Genomic DNA, 20,309 nt, shown 5'->3' with positions numbered 1-20,309 from the left:
AAAGCCTCTGGGCTTCAGTGTCACGGTAATGCTTAGAAAAGCCTGTCAGATAAAATGAACAATTATTTATTAAAGAATTAGGGGTTGCAGACTATGGCAATTAGCAAAGGCTCTGGAAAGAAGCTTAGAATTCTTCTTCCCAAAGAAGGAATGCAGAAGGTACTTTAGGACTTGGAGGGAGAAATGTGGCAGGGAAGTGGGAAATTTAGAGAAAGATTCATCAGAGTAAAACCATTGCCTACAAAGTAGATTCAGAATTATGTTTCTTTAGAAAAAAAAGTTATGCAACATAGATATGGAATACAACACCTAGAAATTCATTATCTGACACTCTATAAACAGGTTTCTAATATGAACGACTCAGATCACTCCAGAAAGCCTAGGTTTTCCTTTCTTTGTGAAATGGCACAGAATGTGAAATGGTCCTGAAAGCCTGTGGTATTACATTTCTTGGTTTCCAGGATAGACCTTCCACTTTCTCAAAACTAGTTTAAGTGATTCATGTTTATCAAGACTTACACAAGAGACGCTCTTCTTCGATCGGTAGGTATCCCTTGCCTGCACATCCCTTGTTCAACGCCATCCCATGGCCTCAATTTTTGAAATATTTTTAGTAACATAATGTGAATTGGGAGATATAATATGCACATGAGAGATAGAAAACTCAAGTTTAACTCACTACGAGGTGATGTCACCTGCGAGGAAAGTGGGAAGAATGTCAGAGTTTGGCTGAGATGGTCTGAGTGGCTAGAGTGGACTGTGAGGTATACTGAGAAAGAAAATAAGTGAGTAGCCCCAATTCTGTCCATTCCAGAACTGGATGGCCAACTCCCAATGATCATCTTATCAAAATGAGATATAGGCATGTGGTTTAAACCATCTTCACTTGTGGCTTTTTTGGTGATTCATAGCCACACAAAATCCTAGATGACACCTGGTTCTCTACTAAAATTAATAAAACTGAATGCTGTCTTGCTAGATCATGTCTGCCACTACTACTGGGTACTGTAGATTTATGCACTGGTTTTAGAATTTATATTATGTAGCATTCAGGGCTGGAGAGATTACTCAGCAGTTAAGAGTACTGGTTATTCTTTCTGAGGCCCAGATATGATTTCCAGTACCCACATGGTGTTCACAACAGTCTGCAGCTCCATTTCCAAGGGATTCAATGACCCCTGCTGGCCTAAACACACAAATATTAATTAATAAATAAATATTCAACAGCCTTTACCCACACATTGTACTAGCTAATCCCAAGGGTACAGTGAGGCCCTTTCTTTTTTTTTTTAATATGGAATTTTTTACTTTAAAAAAGACTAAGTCAAAATTTTAAGGCAAATGTGCCATAACAATATGGCACTATTTCTATAATCAATGGCCATACAATTAATTGCATCAGTACAAAATCTAAGCAAAGGCAGCATCATGTAATGTTGATTTTAGGAAGAACTTTAACAGGTAAAAGAAGGAGTATATGACATAAATTCAAATATGCAATTCAAATTTACAAATTATAAAAATTCTCCACTTTTATAGCTGGTTTCTTTTGAATGGCTTAATTTTAGCCTCATTTTTTTTTCAATTAAATGCCTATTCAACAAGCCAACTGGACAAACTCATTTACCCACATTTACATGCTAGAATATGTAAGTAAACTGAAGACATTATTCAGCTGAGTAAGTTCTATTCATTTTCATCATCTCTGTGATCAGGTTGCAAAGGACACACTTTTCTCTTTGTTTCTCCTAAGCCACTGCTTCCTGCTCTTCAGGAATCTGGGTCTCTCTTTTAGAATCTTTAGGGGACAGCCTGAATTCCCTGATGACTTTTTGCCACTTGAGAGTTGGGCATACACAGAGTTTCCTCCAGCACATTATTTTCAAATTTTCTTAATGATCTTGAGGAAGAATTGGTGACAAAGGTGGAGGACCCAAGCACCTTCCTGGGGGCTTGAGAAGCCACCACTTTTCTGAAGGCTCCTGGGACATAGTTTGCTTTGGTCAAACCATGTTCACAGAGGAAGAGACCATTTTTACCGACTCCCTAACTTCAGATGTCTCAACTGGACAAGAATCCTGTGAGGCCCTTTCTTAAAAACACTATCATCAACAACAATCAGGACACTGTCATTGAAGCAAGACTGAGGACAATTTTTACCAGACTAATTCTGAATAAAGTTGAGACGATGAAGACTAATGGTCAGGAAGATAGATACTTCAGATTAACCAGATTCAAATCCTCTCTATATTGCTTACCGTATAAAGCTGATTTTAGCTCTTCACTACATAGCTATAAAATGGGGATAATTGTAAGACTTGTTCACTAACATTATCGTAGGAATCAAATAGTAAACCTCAATGCTAAGGGCTGAGGCTAGTAGCTACTAAGTGCTATTAACTAACCTAAATGGACACCCAACTAATAAAAATGAGTAATTGAAATGTCTCCGTGTCACAAAGAGCTAAGTTTTCAACTGGACAAGAGAATTCCTCCTGTAACCAGGAGGAAGTTGATAGGAGACTACCTTTGATGTCACTCATCCATAAAGCACTGCAGAGACTATGCAGACCATTCTGGATGTGAAGACAGATGTGCTTAAATTAAACCTTGGGATTTTCAACTGTCACTACAACTGTCAGTGGAACAAAAGTCTGTATAACCAACTGGAAAAACTTGCCTGAAATAGCCCTGCAGCCTCCCATGCTGCCTCTAGTTCATCAGTGAATAGCTTTAAATGATTATATGCAATTTTCCTGGATATTTCATCTCTCTGTAATTTGTCCATAAATGCAACTAGAAATAACTGAATATTTTTAAATATTTTTACAGTTACTATAGGTAGAACCTGGGACTTTGCCTAAGCTATGCAAATGTTCTGCCTCTGAGCTAGGTAAACCTTATTAGGCACTACTAGACATTTCAAACAGTCCTTGTGGATTATTTTCGGTTTGTTGAAGGAACATAAACATTGCAAATTTCTGTAAAAATTCCACATAGTTCTGTACATATGGAAAGATTTTAACATTTCTCTTAATAAATATATTTTTGAAGAAGCAAACAGGGACCTGTAGTTACATTTTCTGTGAGCCACAGAGACTTATAGATCAGAGGTATGGCAAAGGCCACACCTTAGCCCACATTTTCTTTCACTGTCAGGTTTTATTTTTCCTTTTGATGTTACCTCAGTCTTTAAGTGCCTTTTCTCCTCTGTGAGTGGAAATAAGATGGCCAAATCGAGTCGTTGTCACTGATCAGTGTACTCAAGCTCCATTTATAAATAGGACGCTTGAAAGGTCCAGCTGAGAGAGCACAAAGGCTGAAGGAGGGTTCATGCAGGATGAGCATCTGGCTGTTCCCTGACTTCTAGGCTTGCAGTTTATAAACTTTCTCTCTCCGTGAGGCTTTTGCACCACACTGGGAAACTTCCAAATATAACCCCATTACAGTGCCATCTGAAGATACTAAAGAACGTCCGTGCTGATCCACAGTATAAAACGGACGACACTCGGGATTTGTCAAAACATTTCACCTTTGCAGCTGCTCAACCCATAATGACAGGAGCTTAGACTTGGTTAACAACAAGCACGCAATGAGAATCACTAAGAAAAGTGGAAAGGAATGCCTTTTAATTATTTAAGATATATTTATTACTTCCTACTACTAAGTGCCTTGGATATTATAATTATTTTTTCTTTCCTGTTTTGCCACCTTAGCCTATAGAATTTGACTCTAAACATTTAGGTTTCTCTTTTCTTCCTTGAAACCCTGAAGGGGGTCATGTATTTATTTTTCCTTTGAGAACAGTCTACTATGTGTTGTATATCCCCATATCTAAAATCTCAGACTTGTTGAAGCTGAATAGTCCCACAGTTCTGGCCCATCAATGGTGAGAGTATTGAAAAGACTGGATATTCTGCTCCTTTGGTTTCATAAAGAATGTAGAGTGCAATTAAATGAAGGAATTCTTTTTGAAAAAAAAATCAACATTATAAGAATGAGCTGAAAAGGCCTTTACCAACTTTGTTCTAGAAACTTCTCTGGGTCCAATTTATTCTGAAAGAGTGTTCCTATCTATTCTAGCCAGAGTTCTGCAAACTTTTCTTTGGTAACTACACAAGAAAATAGAAAAGCCAAGTCTACATAACTTCAATAAAAGCCATGTTATTAAATGAAACTAGAGAAAAAGCCACTGTCATCACCAATAAAACCACTGCCGTGGGGGCCACTGAATGCCACTGCTCTGAAGGAGCATGTTTGACATCATACCATAGCACTGTCAACATATCCACAGATCCCCAATCTCCAGAAAAGACAGCCCTGGGATGTTCTCACTTTCCCATTACTTCCTCTAGACAATAAAACTGTAGGCAAGAATTGGACTAATTTCTGAGAGGAAACTCTTCGCCCCAAATGAAAGCACTCAGAAAGATTATAGTTCAATGTATCAATATGAATTCATGTAACTTATACAGAAAGAAATGTAGCTACATTCACAAAGACATAAACAGAGAGACAAGTGGGTACACAGGGTAGTAAAAACACAATACTCTTTTGTTCTCTTTTTGTGAGGGCCTAGAAACAAGGGCAATCTAGTCTCACTGAATACACATGTATGTCTGATGCCTGTATCTTGGTTTAAAAACCTGATCTTTGAAACATGAATATGTGGCTTACTGTTGACAGGGAAATAGTGGTTTTTGTCTTGATCCTCTCTGTACTGACTGTTTGGAAATATTAACATCTCCAAAGGAAAGAGAAAATCTTGTTTAAAAAAAAGTTATCAGAGTGTGATGGCTTGAATCTAATCAACCTTTGTAAGCTCATATAATTGACTGCTTATCCCTAATTAGTGGAACAGTTTTGGGAAGAATCAGGAGGAGTGGCATTGTTGGAGGAAGAATGGCCTACTTAGACTATATGTGTTACTACCTTGGCCTTTGAGAATTCAAGAACCTATGCCAGGTTAGATCTCTCAGATCTCTCTTCTTCCTCCAACGTTGAATCAGAACGTAAGATCTTAGCTTCTGATCCTATAACATGCCTGCTTGCCTACCTGTTGCCACACTCCCCACCATGATGATAATGGATTTACCCTCTGAAACTATAAGCAAGCCCCCAATCAAATGCTTTCTTTCTATAAATTGCCTTGTGTCTCTTAACAGCATTAGAAAAGCAATTAAGACATAAGGCTTCTTGGAAACATGATTGATTATAGGACTACACTAGAGTAAAAATATACAGTAAGAGGTACAAAGCATCAAATTGTCCCAAATAAAGAAGTGCTTAAAGATTCACAATGACCAATGTATGTGAGAGGAATACAGGAATGCACAAAATGGCCTAAAGTTCAAAACAATTCAGCAACAAAATAAAGTCAAGCTGAATTATGACTCAAAATGTAAAATTAACATTCATAAATTCATACTTATATGAATAACTAATTCATAAGGAGATGTAAATAAAAATATTACCCATTGCTGAGTAAGTCTAAGTATTTATATAAGTCCCTTTCCATTTGAAACAGCTTTCCTCAGCTCACAGGTGTACACACAATGATTTCCTTCCCTAAATTTCAAAATTAGAGGTAGATATTAGAAGTACAAATAGAACTTCGGAGCACAGAATCATGGGAAATGCTACCAGTCAGATAGATAGTCACAGTAAGGAAATGTACCATTTGCCTAGTGCTATGAAAATGGTGCTTGACCACCTTTGGCTTTCACATGCAAGTGAATGTTTCTACTGGAATTGTAAGAAAATTTTCAGATAAATTACAGCATGGGAATGCTCTGTAAAGGACCTGAACAATACTTATTAAAACTTCCAAGGTCATAACAAACCAGGCAAGTATAAAATAGCCAGACAGGAAAAGCCCAAGAAAACCAAAATAGCCACATATATTTATCCACTAAGGACTCCTTGTACACAGACTGCCCAATTATATAAAACTAATTCAGCAAAGTATATGTTTATTTAATTATAATGTATTGATATCGGTCCCTTTATGCATTACATGTACCATGTCAGTAGAAAAAAGTAACTAACCAGATATGGAATGGAACTTTGAATACTACTTGGTAATTTCCCTCTAAATCTAAAAATACTCTAAAATATAAAATATATCTGGGGATTTGGATTTGAAGTACCTGACATTATCAACAATTTTCCTATTGACTGAGTAAACTAAATACAGAAAGCCATAATAACTTTCATAAAAATAACCTTCAACTGTAAGGTCAGAAACAATAAACAATGAGAAAGCTGTTGGTGTAGGGAACAAAGAAAAGACTATGACAAAACAATGAGCTGTAAGAGTTCTTGGGCATTGTAGAGGAACAGGGGTGGCTTTAATTAATCTAGCTGCCATGTTGGCCCAAAGCACAGACAGCGCAAAAAACAATAAAACCCTAAAAAATTTTCAAGTCAAGAAAGATCAAAGATCATGATCATGCTCTAAAATTACTGCTTGTTTTTCATTATGGTTTGTCACCTGTCTCCTTTTTGGATTGTTCAGTGTTGAGACCACAGTTGGTTCTGTGCTAAAGCTAGGCAGCTTCTCCCATGGCTCTATCTATAGCTCCCGCCTTAACCTCAAGATGAACCATGATCCATTAATTTGCACAAGAACCAGATTGCTTGGGAGTTGGGAAGACCTCCAGTTCAACTCTGAATTTACTATTTATTAGCTGTATTACTCTTAGGAAATTACTCCATGACAATGAATCTCAGTTTATTAATATGAAATTGAATGCAATTTTCCCTTTACAAAGTTAATGTGGATTAAAAAAAGCAACAAATGTAAGTCAAGTGCATGACATATTCATATAATACATACTGTGAAATATTAGTTTTCCCCCTTTATAATGCCAATTAAGTTAACTGATGCATTTAAAAATATATTCTGTGTACCACAGAAATAAAAATCAGAAGGCTGATCCAAAGGAAATAATAACCAATCTGAAATAGTTTTCAATAGATGATAAAGCTAGAACAATTTGAGTAATTTTTTATTATATATATTTATTGTTTGTATGTATACATACACAAACATGTACACTAGTACATCTGTGTGGCAGTGAGGGGATAAGTTACAGAGGGGTAGTTTTTCTCCACTATGGATTGAACTTCAGTTATCAGGCTTGGTGGTAAGTGCCTTTACACCCTGAGTCTGAGACACACACACACACATGCACGCACACACACACAGAGTCAATGTTATATTAATATAATTGAATAAGTAGAACAAACTATCACAGCAGAATTTCAAACATTATATATAAACATATATATTATATATAATTCAAACATTATATATGTATATATATGTATATATAAACTATTTTCTTGAATGTAAAATGTACTTAGTGCTTTACTTCATAAGAATAAAGAGCAGAATGGAAAAAGAGTTTAACTGACTAGGGAAACCTGATAGGCATGTTGTAACTAAGCAACCAAGTTAAATGTTCATCATATGAAGGCCATGTAGCCATAGGTATAATTAGAAACAGGAGTGCTTCTTCTCTATGGTATGCTCTTTGAAACCCACAAATACCATATAAAATCAACAGCCAGACCCAATATGAGGGTTTTAGACTGGTATTCTTCAAAACTGGCAATGCTTTTAAGAATGATCAGACCGATCATTCTCAATCAAAATGGGGGACAAAGCACACAGAGACTAAACGTCCAATGTGGTGTCATTGGTTCAAGAAGAACAAAGGGAAAGTAGCAGAAACCTGAGAAGATAAAGACAAAGTCTGCAATGCCTAATGGCAGCAGAACAAAGTTGCCATCTTTGTTTTAACAAATGCCATATCTATGGTTATGTGCATATCATCAAGAAGGGCCAGTGCTGCAGTAGCTAGGTGAAAAGAATACCTTGAATTGAAAATGTTCTGTAAACCAAAATTATTCCTAAGTAAGATTTTTTTAGGATAAAAATTAACTTTGATGTAAGATGAGGGGTTAAAAACACGAGAAGTTAAAACTAAATAGTAAATGTTATAGGGCAAATTAAAATTATAAAGTACACAAAATTAGAAATTACAAATATATAAGACATTAAAAGTATATAATGTACACAGAAAGAAAGAGGAAAACAGAAAGAGGGAAAGAGAGAATGAGAGAGGGAAAAAGGCAATCATAACACCATTGCTACTAGAGAGAAAATTTTCATATTATTGTCTCAGATCAAGGATTCATTAAGTGAATAAAACTGTTGATAATCTTCTCCAAAGTCAAACTTATTATTAATTAATTTAATATTTAAAGAAATATTCAAAAATTTCTAATGATTGTTTTATATCCTACAAAAAACAAAACAAAACTGTGAATAGGCCATGATGCCATTAGATACTGAAGCACCTTTTATTGAAAACAATTTCATACAAAATATTTTTATCATGTTTCCCCTTCCACAACTCCTCCAAGATCGTACCCACTCAATTTTATATTTTTCTCTCATTCTTTAAATAACAAACAAACTTTCAAGCAAAAAAACCACAAAAATTTATTGTTTTCCAGTTTTGAGAGTAGAGTGCCCCTAGTAGTTCATATTCAGCTGTGCAAACCCTCTATAAAAAGGTAGAAATGAAGGAAGATGAACTTACAATGAATCAATATCTTTGGATGTCTCCCAAAATGAAACATTTAATGTTTCTAACTTTGGGTTGTTCTGTGTTGTTAAGAAAAGCTCTCTACTTTTGTTCTTGGATGGGCAAACAGGAAGCTGAGTGAAGCTCCAGAAACCTGTTTTTCATGACATCTAGCTCCTCTCATCATCCACTCTCCCATACACTGGGGCTTCTGGAAGGAATTTCTTGTCAAATATCTTATTTAGCAGAGATTATTCAGGAAGAGCAGGGCAGGTTATACCAAAAGAGAGAAGGTAAGCTACTGTAGTAACACTGAATATGCAAAACAGTCTCCTAGAGGGAAGCTACCTGGGCAGGAGGTGAAAAAGAAGCCACAGAGAAAAGGTCTGCTGGAAATATATTCTGGAGCTGTCTCCCACATTTTTATTTGTTCAAACTTTCAAAAAGTTATAAAAAAAGATATACCTCCACAGAATATGCCTTATCTGGTGTCTTCTGAAAGTCTAGTGACTGTATAGATTAATTATGGTTCAGTTTTCAACATAGAGAGTAGAGTAGAGACCACTGAGAAAACAATCCTTCTCAGATGCTTCATACGTATCAGGTGTATGTAGACACGTGACAATCAAAACAGCAGGAAAAATACACCACAGAATCTACTCAGCACACTGAAAATTAAAATGAAGCAGGGGCATTTGAGTACATCCCGAAACTGGACTCCTGTATCAACACAGTAAGTTCTAATAAACTGTGCAGTTTAAAAGTCAAAGTCATAGAAAGTTACAGATTTAAGATAATAAAAAAGGATTAAGATTCATTAAGAAAACAATACAGGAGTTGTGTGCTGTTTGGTTTACACTGCCCCATTTACCTTTCTTCCTCTGGCAACAAAGATATTTTCATTTAAAAAAATTGTTTTGTATATATGTCCAACATAAAACACATGTAGAGGTCAGAGGACTTCCTTGACTCAGTTCTCCTCATCCACCTATACATGGATTCCAAGATCAAACGTAGGTGTCAGGCTAGTCCTTGCAGTGCCTTACCTTTCATATGGTCAGCCCACAAAGACCTTTGTTTAAAAACAATTGGATATTCTTTCCATGTATTGAGACTATCAACACATGCCAGCTTGAATCCATTACACAACCTAACTGGATCATCCGCATCCTTGTGAACAAGAAGAGGTCATGAGAGGGGACCATGTAAGAAGAAAAGATTAAGGTGTTCAACAGGAAGAGATGGTAACACAATCCACAGGATGTAAAAGCAGAAGTGGGGACATTGAGAAATGGGAAAGTGACTAGCAATATCAGGAAATCATGGGTCCGAGGAAAGAGGGATGACTTTACAAATTAATTTTATAGGAAGGCATACTGATAGGCTTTGGGGGTGGCCACTCTACAGGGTGAAGTTCTTTTATAAAGGGATTATGTAGAGCCATAGAGAGAAGGAATTCCTTACTGCCTGAGTTCATGGGTTGCCAGCTCTCTTCAAGTAGGCAGAGTCCTTGCTCCCATACTTGGCTTCATAATCATAGTGATGAGCTAAGACAGCACCAGCTGTAGCTGACACATGGAAAGATGAGGACGTAGGTCCATCAGCAATCTCCATGTGCAGTGAGGAACTGTGACTTGGGCTTCAGAGACTCACCAGCTTTTGATTGTTACTACAAAACTTAGGATCCATTCTTTTCACTTGTTTAACCCATAACTCAACCTTTGAAAAATCTTACTTCTTGTGACACACAAACTAAGTATAAAAGGGAGGAGAGAGGAATGAAGGACTAAAGGAGGGAAGAAGGGAGGGAGAGAGGGAAGGAAGAAAGGTAGGAAAGAAGAAAGGAAAACAGAGAAGGGAGGGTTAGAAGAGTGTCTTGGTTGTTCTGTTGCTGTCAAGAGACACCATGACCAATATAACTTATATAAGAAAATATTTAAGCTGGATTGGGACTTACCATTTCAGAGGTTTAGTCTATGATCATCATGGTGGGAAGCATGGCAGCGGGCTGGCAGGCAGGCTGGCAGGCAGGCAGGCGGGCAAGCAGGTGGGCAGGCCAGCAGGGAGGCAGGGAGGCAGAGAGGCAGGCAGGCAAACAGGCTGGCTGGCTGGCTGGCTGGCATAGCTTTTGCTAGAGCAATAGCTGAGAGTTTTCATCTTATTCACAAATAAGCATGCTGAAAAAGAACACGAAACTGAACTTTTGAAATCTCAAAGAGAGCTCCCATTGACATATCTCCTCTAATAAGGACAACCCTCTTAATCCTTCCCAAATAGTTCTACACACTGGGGACCTAGCATTCAAATGCACGAGCCTGTGGGAGTCATTCTCATTTAAATCACCATAGTGAGAGAAAAATGGAGGGAAGGGAGAAAAGAGTTAATTTCCACCAAGTCTTTCAATCTCAAATTTAGATATTTTTATAATTAGAAAGAAATTGCTTATTTGTGTGCATAATTTCGACTAAGCCCAAGCTTGTTAATGCTGTAGGTTTAAATATGCTTCTGTGTAAACACCTTGTCTCACACTTTCTGAAGAGAAACAGATGTGTGGAATTTAAGCTAGTCAGGTGTCTAAGTCTGCATGGTGTTATTACAACTGCCATGGACTCTGTCACAGCACCTGGCAGCAGGGGCTGAGTTACCTAAGCAACACCTGCTCCTGAACGGAACAATACCACCAGGTCCTCCCACTGCTTCTGCCTTGGTTCATTCTGCCAACTCAGTTGTTCGCTTTCCAGTCTGGAAGGAGACATGAAAACGTGGCCTCTGACCACAGCTGAGGCCATCATGTCAGCGGTATGTCTGTCCTTAAATAAGCTCAGTATTCAGATTCTTTGCCCAGAGCAAAAATATTAGCTGTGCAAGCAAAGCTGTCCCAGAAACCCACCAAATATACAAAAACATGTGACAGTCTCATGCTGATTTGCCACCCTGTGCTGAATCATTTGGCAGGGAATTGTCTCCAATTTAATAGTAATTCAATTTTCATAACCACCCACAACACACAGGGTAAGAGAAAACACAGCCCTGTTTCAAAAGCTAATGTGTGCCAGAAGGTCTCGTTCACCTCTTGCATTGAGTCTTGCCAAATGGAGGGCCTTCCTCCTTAACAGGTAAGATGCTAGACTCACAGAGGTTAACATGTGAAGCAAGGTCAACCTAGCAGCAGACAAGCTCTGTGTCTAATCAGAATCCTATACATGCTAGATCATGTTTTTTACTGACTTAGATCTCTATCTCTCTCTAACTCTATCTCTCTCTATCTCTCTCTCTCTATCTCTCTCTCTCAATGCTAATATACTGTTTTCATACAAAATAGGTTAAGGGGAAAACACAAAGGTTCTACAGGGCTACAAAAATATAGAGAATCTCAAAGCATTAGAATTCATGGTTCATCAATCTCACCTTCCAGTCAGTGAGATCAACTCTTCCAGGATAATATAAATAAAGATTGCTGAACTCAGGACACATAGAAGGGGCCCAGTGTCATGGAGATCCCTATACTCCAAAATATCCCATCTAGTATTTGAAAACACATATATGCTGTGTTTACATTTTGTCTGTATATGTTTGTATGTGGTATGGCGGTGATGGTGTGTGTATGTGTGTGTGTGTGTGTGTGTGTGTGTGTGTATGTGTGTATGTGTATATGTGTGTGTGTGCGTGTGTATGTGTGTGTGGTGTAGGTGGTATCTGTGTCTGTGTGTGGTTGTTTGGTTGGTGTTTGTGTGTTGTACACACACCTTAGTGTGACAATATATGCATATTTCGAAGGAGGATGTTGGTAGACCTACTCTATCACTCTCTACCTTTCCCATAAGGCAGTGAACCAAAAATAATGCTGGCAGCCCCAAACTCCCAGCAATCCTCCTGCCACTGTTGCATAGTACTTGAATTATCAGCACCGGTGTGGCCATGTCTAGCTTTTGACACAGATGCAGGAGATTAACATTGGGGCTCTCATGCTCACACAAGGCTCTTGCCCACTGAGCCATGTCCCTCACTCCTTAGGTATATTTTTTGAGCAAAACTCTCTCCTCTTAAACGTGTGTCTTTAATATTCTCAAGTATTACCAAATAAAAATATTTCTTAACTGGCATAGAAGTCTTCTCTAACGGCAAGAGAGAAGGAAGGCTCTTCCAAGCCTGCCTTTGGCTCTGACTGAGACTGTATTTTCAAATGGCTCTCAGTGACATGGTTTCTAGTCACATTACTCTGGCTCCCATTGTAAATTTAATGCAGCAGCTTTGAACTCACTAACATTCAGGGGTTGTAGCAACTTCCCACAAATGGATCTACATGTTATATTTATGCTTATATAGGCTAAAATTAAACTTGCCGTTTCTCTATATTTCAATCATACTATATTTTAAAGTCAAAATGATTTAGAATAAAATTCTTGGTCTCATATAAATGACTAATTAGTTAGACCACCACATTCTGGTTAATATTCTAGCCAATATATGGGAGATATAACTGCTGCCCTGTTACTCCCAGGACTGAGCATTTTGCAAGCAATGTTATTCTTTAACATCATAATCCCTGATGATCAAGATGAAAGTTTTGACAATTCTATTTCTCAAACATTACTAGTTTTATCTACAGATAAAGATAAAGGACCTCAAACTCACAAAACTGTTCTGTGTGGCAAAGAATATAGTCCATGTTTCTCATTATAAAACCTTAGCGGTCCATCTTATTGGACGCTATTTCTATAACTTTTGCAATTTCACATGTTTGTCATCTATAACTTTAATAATTATTAACAATCATAGAGCATTAAAGCCAGTGTAAAAAGGAAGTGACAATATCCCTGAAGGTAAAAGCAAAGAAGCCAAACTCTTCCCATGACAGAGAACTAAAGTAGCAATGAATCCATACAAAATTCAACTACTTCATCCCATTTTGTTTTTCTACTTGCAATGAGAAAAACACCAACTGTCTTGAATTATTGCTTTATAGAAATTCAGGTCAATCCGTACTGATGCCATTGCTTATAAAATAATTTCATAAATTATATTATAAATAATATAATGAACACAAAACAATCATGATAAAAATAATGTCACGGTCTTATTCTGATTTATTTTAATATCTTTGTTTTAGTTCAATGATTATCATTTATTTCATCATTAAATATTAAGAACATTTATTAACTTTGTTGGTATGAATGAGAAAGGCCTCCATAAGTTCATATACTTGAAAGTTTGTTTCCCAGTTGGTAGACTTTTTAAGAAGGCCTAGGGGCTGTGGCCTTGTTGGAAGAGCTGTATCACTGGAGTTGAACTTTGAGGTTTCTTTTCTTTTCTTTTTCCTTTGGAAGTGCTTTATTTTATTATAAGAACACATTTTGTCATTACTTTCCTGTATTTTCACATACACATTTCACAAAACACAGTACAATTCCTTTTTATATAAAAAAATCCTTCTTTGAGATTCTTCTTCCTATTTTTTCATTTTACTTCAAACATTTTTTTTTAATTAACTTGAGTATTTCTTATATACATTTCGAGTGTTATTCCCTTTCCCGGTTTCCGGGCAAACATCCCCCTCCCCCCTCCCCTTCCTTATGGGTGTTCCCCTCCCAACCCTCCCCCCATTGCCGCCCTCCCCCCCCCACAGTCTAGTTATTGGTTATTTTATTTATTTACATTTCAAATGTTATCCCTCTTCCTGATATCCCCTCCACAAATCCCCTATCCCATTCGCCTACTTCTATGAGGGAGTTAACCCACCCATCCAACTACCTCAGCCACACCACCCTAGTGTTCCTCCAAGCTAGGGCATCTAGCCTCCACAGGACCAAGGTCCTCCCCTCCCATTGATGCCAAATAAAGCCATCCTCTGCTACATATGTAGCTGTAGCCATGGTTTCCTCCATGTGTACTCTTTGGCTTGTGGTTTAGTCCCTGGGAGCTCTGGGGGAGGTCTGGTTGGTTGATACTGATGTTCTTCCTATGGGGTTCTTCCTATGGGGTTGCAAGCCTAAAAGTCCAAGTCAGATGCAGTACCTTTCTGTCTTCATCTTGTGAATAAAATATGTGCTCTCAGCTACTGCTCTAATACCATTGCCAGCCAGCCTGTCTGTTGGCTTGCCACCATTCTCCACAATGACCATTGACCAACTCACTGAAACTGTAGCAAGCCCATACGTAAATGCTTCTCATTAGACAGTGCCTTGGCCATGCTGTTTCATTAGAGCAATACAAAGAGTAAAACATCCCTTGCTAAAATTTGTCAGCTTTATTATTAATCCACTGATTTATATTTTCAGAATACCCACTTCCTGCCTTCCTTTATTTCTCCCCTTCTGCTTTCCCCTGCCTTCCTCTCTTTCCTCAGTCCCTCTCTTCCTTCTACAGAAAGCACATTAAACAATTACTCTATGTTATACAACATGTTACATTCTGGGTAAATACATATAAATAAAATAAAAGTGTTTTACAGATTCATGCAGCAAAGTCACAAGAACAAGTTAAGCACAGCAATACAACATGCACTGAATAAAACTGTATACAAAGTGTTACACAAATGAAGTGCATAACTTGGTGACACATCCAAGAAGCTTCTATTTGAGCAAAGCTGTTGAATGAGGAAGTACCAGCTGCCCAAGGAGATGCATCAGGAAAATGACAACTTGGAACCAAAAAATCTGAACAAAATAAAGATGCAAAAATCATGGGGCCAGAGAGATTGCTTGATGAGTAAACATGCTTGCTGCCAAGCCTGGTGACCTGAGTTTGATCCCAGTGACACACATACTGAGAGTGGTGAACTGATTCACAAAAGTTGTCTTTGACCCCCACACATGTTCCATGGTATACGCACACCAACACTCATATGCACATAAAATTAATAAATAAAAAAGTACTTAAAATTTAAATCTGAGCCATGATCTAAAGATGAGTCATAGCATTCAGTGATGTAAAGGATTTAATGATTCCTGTTAAATGTCTAGTATGTTGTCTTTGGGTTCTAAAAAGCTAGTGAAGGATTTTAACAAGATATATCTTCTAGAAAAAAATAAAAACAGACCAATGCAAAACACAATTACACACACACACACACACACACACACACACACACACACACACACACACACCAACAGACAGACTGACAGAGAGAGTGAGACAAAGAGAAGCACAAACCAGGGATGATAGGCTACACTATCAATCCGAGCACTGCAGAGTAAAGGTAAGATTATCAGTTCAAGATCATCCTTAAATCTTGAGATCATTTAAGTTTGAGTCCAACCTGAGTTACATGACAGCTTATATAAATAAAGCAAAACAAAGGAAAAAAACGGAAAAAGTGAGAGAAAGGAAAAAGAGTTAAGAGGCTCAATTAAGAAAGTTTAGTAAAGAAATTATGGGAAATCAGATTTATCGAATTAGCTGCTAGAACCTCATGCTCTCATGGTTAAGAGCATACCCTTTAGGTAATTAGTAAATCTAATTTACTAGCCTCAGACTTGGGTTAACTATTTGATGTTTTTCCTGTTCCATTGTGTTCTGTGTTAATTTGAAAATGGAGAAGACAGTGATGACATGATAAGCCTTTAAGATCATACTCAAGCCATTTCAGCAATTGAGAGAATATAATTAAGAATATTCTTTGAGACTCAAATGAGGGCAAACCAACTCACACATTGATTTTGAAAGGTTTTCATTATCCCAACAAAACTGTCTAGGTTGCTGGATACATTCAGCACTTCGGAAAGTGCAGAGTAATACATGTGTTGCTCTCAAAACCATCAAGTAAGAAGAGATAATTCAGTAAAAATTAAGAGGAGCACATGATTAAGTCTAGCCCTGATACACGCACTGCCACTTGGAGGCAAGCATAAGAGGAGTAAACAGCATAGCAGTCTTAAGAAATGAGAACAGAAAAAAGAAACAAAATAGAAGTCAAAAGGGGGTTGAAGGGCAAGGGGTTTCTCCACAGGACTGTATGTGAGGAGATACCCAGTCAGTCACTGGCCGACCATGACGACAGAGTGGCTCAGGCAGAATATATAGCACATTAGCTAAAGTGTTCAATTGATTGTTAGTGAAAGACATCAGTGAACTGTAGGAATTCATGACATTCTTAGAAAACATAGCTAGGGAAAGAGTGGTGCTTCTGGAGTAGGAAGTTAAAATAGAACTGGGAAGGAGACAGTGCAGGTGAGAGCAAATGTTTTGGGGAAGGGAAGATAGAGGCAATGTTAGCACATAGTTGGAGGGATGAGGATTAAAGATGCAAGTAGGGATGACAACTGCAAATGAAGAAATGTCTATTACTGGATAAAGAATCAGGGATTTAAAAAAGAGTGTACCAACTTTGTGAAATGGATAGACGTTATGAAGTAGAACACATTTTGGAGTCATATTCAGGATTGTTAAGCACAAGGTGTATCCTATATAGGAAAGAGAATGTGCAATAGCTGTCTATACATCACCAGATTAACAATGGAAACATTTGTGCACATATAAACTAAATGAGCACCCGTACTGTTGCATAGATTTTTTTCCTAGTTACTTGTGACACGGGAATGTAACAATATGTACTTTGCATTTTAATCTTGTTTATCTCTGAAAGTAACTAGAGATATGATTTGCATATATTCATTTGATTTCAGGTCTTAAATAGACAATGCACAAGCTTTCATGCTCCAATACCTAGCTTTACAAAGAGAATCTAATGGAATATATTTCTCTAGGTCTTGGCTCTCAGATATGCTTGTAAACACCCTGTGAGAGATTGATGCCAGAGCATGGAAAAGAAAGCAAAGCTCAGATTTCTTAACTGTTACTCGTGCATATAAATGATTGTTGAAATTTATTCTCTGGGAGATTTGTTCTGCCATCTGTGATGGCTTCTGGAATTTGGAGTTACACTCCTGTTCCCAAGTTATGGTGGTTCCAGCAGGCTACAGATAAGGCCATCTGTAAATTAATAATTGTCCTCCTTCTGTGTTATTTCTGCTCAATCAGAATCTGCTCAATCTGCTGTCATATCAATTAGCTGATTCAGAGACTCTCACTTTATTAAATATAGATGTTTGAAGATAATTTTGCATATTACTCAATATTTTTGCCAGCACCTACAAATGTTCTATTTCTAATAGAGTGCTTGTTATAACTCTTCACTGGGCCAGCCACTCTGCTCTAATTTCAATGAAGAGTTTAAATATAATTGCCACTTGTTATGCTCTTTCTAGTTTTATTTATTTATTTTTTCACGATGATGAGACATTAACTATTTTTGTTGCCAGGTGAAAGAGGTTTTTCACTGACTCAACTTAAAAATATCTGTTTGTCTTCTTTTCACCTTTTATGTAGCATGATTTGGCCTGCGATTTTTCTGTACTCTTAGACATGAAGCTAATAAAACTGTTTATATTTGGAGAGACAGGGCTCATAAAATAAATCTCTACTGAGCTTTTTGCACAGAGTAGGTGCTAAATATATTCAAAAAACAATATGCAATTATCAAAGGATTAAATATTAATGGCATGGTGTAAGGGGAAAAGAAAACTATACTTAGAATAAAATTATACCCATAATTAAATATGCATGCTTATTTATTTCTCTTCTATATTTTCCAGCTGTTATTTCAAAAAAACTCTTTTAAGGATTAATCTGAAATTTTCAGAGCAACAGGAAACATAAACCTATTCCATCTGTTCCACACACAGATGAGACAAGCCCTTTAAACCAAAGCTATCTTTATCTTCTTTGCACAGCTACTAATTAAGGTTACCTCACCTTCACTGTCTTCTTTGACTGGATATGAATAATGGGAAGAATTCTTGTCAATAAAAGATACTGCATCAGCACTGAATGTTTTCTAATGAGATTTGAGGATGCATGTCCTTGGTATGCAGCCTCACAGATTTCACAAGACAGGAGGCTGAAGCTCTAGAATCAGTTCATTCACACTTAACAGTGTCTTCTTGAATGGCTAAGAAGGAAAATGTATTAAGAGATCATATTCCCCAGAAGGTAGACATTTGTATGCATCTGTATGCACAGCTTTAAAATGTGCTCAATTTTCAAGAGATATAACCACAGACACAGAAAAGGGAAATTTGACAGTCATCAAAATAATAAGGTGAAAATATCAAGAAAGATGTAGAACTTTTAAGCATTAAACATCAATAAATTTCAAATGAATGAAATAATTATCTGAAATATCAGTGGTAGTTAAATGAGCAGTAAATAAAAGAAGGGAAATTAGAAAACTTAGAATTACATAGAAATTATGAACTGTATTAAAAATTACCAATACATCTTAGAAGTTATCAAACAGAAATTTTTAAAATATCTTAATTGAAAGATAATTTAAAGTATGGGATAATATTTCAAAATAATTTTTAACCATCACTAAATGTATGACACAACTATTGCTGCCTTCAGGTAAATTTTTATGGGATTTAAGAGTGGGAAGAAAGCAGAGAATTATCCAAAAATCAATGTCAAGGAGATAGAATAGAATAAAAAAGAGTAATAATGTTGTTAGATTATGGAGAGAAATTAGTGAAACGCAATGTAAGAAAACAGAAACCAACCATCAGTAGATAGATTATTAACAGGCACTTTGTAAAATGTTCAAGAAAAGTGCAAAGGCAGGAGTCATAAATAACTCAATGCAAAAATAAAAAGAACACCTCTAGCATTGGAAATAAACAAAAATGGTATGTGGGTGCTCATATATGACTTTATGAAAAGATTATCAATACACCTGAGTATAGGAAAATATGGAAAATGCATAGTAAAACACATTCCGTCTCTAGAGAAAAGAACAGGAAAAAAATCATAATTCTTACATTTAGTAAAGCCTTTACACAAAGAAGAGTCCTGTTATTGATGACTCTGCCTTGAATTCTCTCAAGTATTAAAAGACCAAAATACAGCTCATTCTTCTGCCTCCAAGGTTACCTGTCTCTGCTGTCAGTTCACTAAGATTTCACTGTTGCCCCTCTCTGTATGAGTCTGCCATCATTGCTACATTTGTAATTTCCAGCTTTCTCCAACTTAGACATCTAAAACCAGGGATTCGAAGTTAGGACCCACATGTGGAAGAGAACGCTAGTGTTTGTCTTTCAGGCCCATGACTCAACATTATTGTTTGTAGATCCGTCCATTTACCTATAGATTTCACTACTTCATTTTTCTTTGTGGCAAAGTAATCTTCTAGTGTGCACGAGTACCATATTTTCCTTATTTGTTTTTCTCCCCCTCCAAGATTCTTTTAATTTTTATTTTTCTACTTATCCACTTTACATTCTGATCACTGCCCCCCTGTCACCCTCCCACAATCCTTCCCCCTTCTCCCTCCCCTTCTCCTCTGAGCAGTTGGGACCCTCTCTGCGTATCTCTCCACTCTGGCATATCATCTCTCTGCAGGACTAGGTGTGCCCTCGCCCACTGAGGCCAGACAATGCAACCCAGCTAAAACATATCCCATGTACAGGAAACAGCTTTTAGGAATATCTCCATGGTGGGTTGGCTCGGAATCAGGTGTAGGGAGGGACAGGAGGAATTTCTGAGATTCTATTTTTATTATTAAATTTACTTATTTTTATTAATCATTTTATTTGTTTGTATTTCAAATGATATCCCCTTCCCAGTTGCCCTTCCACAAACCCCCCAGCCCACCCCGCCTCCCATCTGCCTCTATAAGGGTGCTCCTCTACTCACTCACCACTCTGCCCTACCACTCTA

At 37.2% G+C, this 20,309-nt stretch overlaps 1 pseudogene; it reads right to left on the bottom strand.

Annotated features, from left to right (window-relative positions):
- Positions 1-1,686: 1,686 nt before the first annotated feature.
- Positions 1,687-11,389, bottom strand: Pclaf-ps1 (PCNA clamp associated factor, pseudogene 1; annotated as a pseudogene).
- Between the last annotated feature and the right edge of the window lie 8,920 nt (positions 11,390-20,309).

The sequence above is a fragment of the Rattus norvegicus genome, chromosome 9, assembly GCF_021556685.1.
Source record: "Rattus norvegicus strain SHRSP/BbbUtx chromosome 9, alternate assembly SHRSP_T2T, whole genome shotgun sequence".
In the NCBI taxonomy this organism is placed as follows: domain Eukaryota; kingdom Metazoa; phylum Chordata; class Mammalia; order Rodentia; family Muridae; genus Rattus; species Rattus norvegicus.
The sequence above is the reverse complement of the archived record's forward strand: the minus strand, read 5'-3'. Positions and strand labels throughout refer to the sequence as shown.